Here is a 5,862-nt window from a genome sequence, read left to right as displayed (position 1 = left end):
GGCCACCTCCACTTAGCTCATCTCTAGAAGGCCTTTTCCCTTCCTCTCTGTCTCTTTAAACACAAACTTTCTGTAAGGGCTCCATCCCCTAAAGCCCCTTCCAACATTTCCAGTCCATCCTGGTCTAATTGAGTGGCTTTCTTGCATTGTCTGTCCTCAACCATTTCAGTCGTATCCGACTCTTTGCAACCTCATGGACTGGAGCCCGCCAGGCTCCTCTGTCCATGGGATTCTCCAGGCAAGAATACTGAAGTGGGTTGCCATGCCTCCTCCTCCAGAGGATCTGCCCGACCCAGAGCCTGAACCCATGTCTCTAAAGTTTCCTTCATTGGCAGGCAGGTTTTTCACTGTTAGAGCCATCTGGGAAGCCCTTTCTTGTATTACTAATTCTATTTCAATAGAAACTTACTGGAGATGCAGAGTAACTTCACTCAAAGTTAAAAAACCACAATTAGAGGTCTTCCAGGTACCAAGACCTACAGTGGAAAGCTTCTATAGGGTCAGAGAGAGGCATGCATATGAGTATGTCCTCAACCCCGGCTCTGTGTCCACACTGCCTCTATCTCAGAAAGGTGGCAGGGAAGCTTGTGCTGGCTCTTCTGATTAAGCCAAGGCCACAACGCCCTCCTAGTGCCACAGCTTTTAAGGCTCCCACCTGAGATGGGATCCCAGCATGTCAGACTCTGAAAGCCAATGGTACTTACATCCAGGAGACCCATCAGATTATAGGGAACAATAAGCTGAGGCTAGCCCCACAGGGCTCAGCCCAGAGGGAGCAGGCAAAAATGTCCATCTCCCAGACTTACCCTGGAAGGAGATTGTTTACAAGCCCCTACCCGAGGGTCCAGCTTTTAATTTGCAGTCCTCCATGAAAGCCAGGGAGCCAGTGGGTCATTCTACCACCTTCTCCTTCCAACTCATCCCAACTAGGAAACCAGGTGCCAACACCTCTCTGAAAGGAGCTTGTATTTATGCTTGGTGTCCCAGCTTTTGTGGCTGCTGTTCAAAGTATACTATTGAATCATTAAAATTTGCTGAATAGAACTTGTGTTTTCACCAAAAAAAAAAAAAGGAAATATATGAGGTGATGAGATGTGTTAATTAACTTAATTAGCTTGATGGTGGGAATCCTGTCACCGTGTATACATATATCAAATCATCTGACTATAGGTTTTAAATATGTGACAATTTTATTTGTCAATCATACCTCAATAAAGTTGAAAAATAAAATAAAAATTGAGACTACCCTGGTGTTCCAGTGGCTAAGAGTCCGAGCTCCCAATGCAGGAAGCCCTGGAGATCCCATATGCAGCACTTAAGAGCCTGGGCTACCCAGGTGGCTCAGTGAGTTAAGAATCTGCTTGCAACTGGAGAGGCATGGGTTCAATCCCTGGGTCAGGAAGATTCCCCTAGAGGGGAGCATAGTAACCCACTCCAGTATTCTTGCCTGGAGAATCCCATGGACAGAGGAGCCTGGTGGGCTACAGTCCATGGGGTCTCAAAGAGTTGGACATGACAGAAATGGTTGAATACACACATACACAGCTAAGAGCTGCATACCACAACTAAGACCCAGCACAGCCAAATAAATATTTTTTAATAAATAAAAATAAATAAATAATGTTTAAGCCCACTAAGATTTCATCCCTAATCATATCCTCCCCCTCATTCTGCCCACCCTTCCAAGAAGCAACTTCTGGCCCAAATTGTTGCATGGATAATTCTCTGACTTTTCTTCATAGGTTTTAATTACAGATGATTGTTTTTAAAAAACATATATAGGGGGACTTCCCTGGTGTTCTGGTGGTTAAGACTCTTTGTTCCCAATGCAGAGGACTAGGGTTCAATTCCTGGTCAGGGAACTAGATCCCACGTGCTGCAACTAAGACCTAGAGCAGCCAAATAAATAAATATTTTTGAACCTGTATATGTACATTGTTTACATTTGCATGCCAACCTTCACACATTTTCCACAAAATGCTACCTGATCTTCTGACAGGTTTTCCTACTTCTTGATTTATTCTGTCACCATGCCATTTTCTTCTTTAGTCTCTGGTCGGGTCATTTCACTGCTCAGCAGCCTGCAGGGACTCCTCGTTCACCACTGAAACAATTCCCTTCACAACCCTTAATATTCTGAGCTTCACAAGGCTTTTAATTTCTCTGAGCCTCAGTTTTGCCATCTGTAATAGGGATCAAAATACCCTATAGGATTGTTTTGAGGATCATATCAAACAGGTAAAGAACATACCATGAGGCCTGACAGCTAGTAGAAATACGGTTCACTGGGGCTAACCTTACTTTTATTACTCCTCCCTGAGCTGTTCTTTTTTAATGACCATCATTACTCCTCAATGAACTACCCCCTCAGCCATAGCACAGGGCCCCACACATAGTAAAGGCTCATGTTTTCTGAGTGTAAAATATGCCAGTCTCATGATCAACTCACGCACGTGTTGATAATTCCTGGAGTGGGGATTTCTGTTATTAATAACTGGTCTTTGAAGACCCCCTGAAGTGAGGAAGAGACTGCCTATTCTGAAAGGGAGGAGGGCACCGACAGTTCCTCTCACTCAGGAAAGTAAATAAGATGTTATGAAATTTTAGGACATTTTCAGTAGCAGTGTGCGGGTATAGGCTGGGGCCAGGCTGTGCCTCCAGCTGGCTTTTGTCAAGCATTCATTGGCTGCCCTCAAAGCTGTGCTGCCTGCTCTGGTAGACCACAGGGTTAGCTGAGGCCCAAGCTGAAGGGAGGGAACCCGTTCCTCTGATGTGCACACTTGCCTCGGGGCCTGGAACCTGTTCCTTGCTGAGTTGTCAAAGGACTATTTTAGATCCTGTAGAGTTGGCAGGAGTCCCTGGTACACCCGTGTCTTTGTGTATGAGCTGCTTGTCACTTGCCTCTTTTCCCCAGGGAGTTTTCAGAGGACAGAAGAAATGAATGGCTATAAATGACTGAGATGCTTTAGGTATGGTTGTATTTATGGACAGTTTTGACAGGTTATCTCCTTATTGAGAAATGGCATGTTTCTTATCTTTTGAGAAAAACTGTTCTCTTTAATCGGAGACATGGTACTATGCATGACTCTGGAGTAGGGCAACACGTAATTGGTCTTAGCAAAAATACACCACGAGAAGCCATGGTTCCTACAGAGCCACTTATCTTTAATTTGGTTTGTTTCCCCAGAAGGTCCTCCTTATCCCACCCTCTCCACTACCACTGCCTGATCTTCAGACTTGTTAAGGGAAGTCGCCATTCGTTCTCCAAGGAGTGCCATGTTTTAAAAGCCAAGTACATATTGAAAACCAGAAAAACTTCATACATGTACAATTATTTGAACTTCACTGCACATTTATAGGAATATATTTCTGTATATCATATCAACAAATAAGATAGTGTTCTTTGATAAAAAATGTATATCAACTACTCAAAATATGATAAAAGTTGATCTTCTTTCTTGGGTAGCACAGAGTGACTTATCAAATGCCAATGGTTATACTAACATTTACTTTAGCAAAGAGGTAATTACAAGGGTTGAAAAACCTATTGAACCCATCAGATTGTCCACACATCAGCTGGTTTTCATCCAAACCAGTTTATAATCCAAAACAGCGAAGTCTTTACTTTAGAAGCAACCAAGGTCATACCCTTTTGGGTTTTTTGTTCTTAAAAAGGTTTCCTGGCCTGAGTGACCCCAGCCAAGTTTCACGTTGTCTCTGAACATAGGAGTGTGGCTCTCATGCTTATGTCAGCAGAATGAGGCTAGAAACTGGCCAATGGTTCTCTTTGCAGTTTTCACCCATGGAAATGTGTCTATGGAGATAGACATAGCCTCTCATTGTTTCCAGACCCACTGACTTGTAAATTACATTTGTATAGTAAATGCATAGGGTTCTGAGGGAGTAATAGGTTATCCTGGCTTTTACATGTTTTGTGTGAAAGTCCAGGTAACTTACAAAATAAGCCTTCTCTCAAAGATCTTAGTTACCATTTGTGATTTGACATTGAAAATATAGACACATTAGATGATTGAAACTTCTTGCTGACTTTTGTGAAAAAAGAATCAGCTATCACTCAGATGCACTTCACTTACACAAAAATGTCAATAGTTGCATACAGAGCCAATGTTCTCTTTCCCACTGGCACTCATCTCTGAGAAACTTTGTCTTAGTTTCAGATAGAACTCCACTTGGCAGTGACCACTGTCACTAAGGTTTTGCCCTGCCCATACTTGGAATTACTCAGTAAATAACTGCTGAGAGCAACTGGACAACTATTTATTTATTCATTCATTTGTTTTTATTTATTTGCCTGTGACTGGTCTTTGTTGCAGCATGTGGGATCTAGTTCCCTGACCAGGGATCAAACCTGGGCCCCTAAACTGGGAGCACAGAGTCTTAGCCACTGGACTACCAGGCAAGTCCTGGAACTTTCTATTTAAATAAAACTAGTTTTTTTGAAAGACAATTCTTTGGTGTGCCTAAAAATCCTTTGTAAAATAACTACTCTTACTTACTCATTATGTAATTTTGAGCTTTCTTCAGATAGTTTCCTTAAAGCCCATGTAGAACACCTATGTAGGTTTCCTACGTCATTATGTAAATTTTCAGGTTTGGACTTTCATGCTTTCAGCTAAACTTTATTTCTCAGAAAGGGTAACTGTCTGTTCCATCCTTCTCCTTTATACCATTAGTTCCATTCGGGTGACATTTATTGAAGTGCTTCTGTATGCTGGGCACCACACTGGACTTTGTTGATCTCAAAGTGAGAAGACTATCAGTGGAGGAAATGACTTTGCAAGCAAGTCATTGCAACAAGGTCAGATATTTGCCCACAGAGACACACCAGGAGGAGAGACTGACCACCTTGCTTGAAGGAGTCAGAGAAACTTCCACAAGGAGGCGACATTTGAGCTTGATTCTGCAATAGCTGATCAGGCAAAAGAGAAGGAGGGAAGGACTTTGAGGTAAATATATGTGTGTGTGTGTGTATGCATGTATATATATCATCATGAAAATGCAGGGATGATATGAAGAGTATCTGGTGGTACAAGGTGGGGAGTGGCAATTCATGAAACATACATGCACACACATTCATAATCAAATGCCCACTATGTTGCAAGCATGGGGCCAAATGCATGTTTATTCATTATCTCATTTAAATTTCATGACAATGCTACTTGGTAGAAATTTTTTAATCACTGTTTTATAAATGAGAAAGGTATTATGGTTGCTGCTTTAGAGATAAGACTCTGTATGGTAAAGGGACTGACCCAAGACCCTAGGGCCCATTCAGTGTCACTACACAAAAGCTTTTGGTTTCAGTGATTGTGTGAGCAATCATAAGAGAAGACTCGACACATGGACATCACCAGATGGTCAACACCGAAATCAGATTGATTATATTCTTTTCAGCCAAATATGGAGATGGCATCACTGACTTGATGGACATGAGTCTGAGTGAACTCCGGGAGTTGGTGATGGACAGGGAGACCTGGCTTGCTGCGATTCATGGGGTCACAAAGAGTCGGACATGACTGAGCGACTGAACTGAACTGAAAGATGGAGAAGCTCTATACAGTCAGAAAAAACAAGACTGGGAGCTGACTGTGGCTCAGATCATGAACTCCTAACTGCCAAATTCAGACTTAAATTTAAGAAAGTACGGAAAACCACTAGACCATTCAGGTATGACCTAAATCAAATCCCTTACGACTATACAGTGGACATGAGAAATAGATTTAAGGGATTATATCTGATATACAGAGTGCCTGATGAACTATGGACAGAGGTTCATGACATTGTACAGGAGACAGGGATCAAGACCATCCCCAAGAAAAAGAAATGGAAAAAAGGAAAATG

This window comes from Bison bison, unplaced genomic scaffold (genome assembly GCF_000754665.1).
Source record: "Bison bison bison isolate TAMUID 2011002044 unplaced genomic scaffold, Bison_UMD1.0 scf7180017864366, whole genome shotgun sequence".
NCBI lineage: Eukaryota > Metazoa > Chordata > Mammalia > Artiodactyla > Bovidae > Bison > Bison bison.
The sequence above is the reverse complement of the archived record's forward strand: the minus strand, read 5'-3'. Positions refer to the sequence as shown.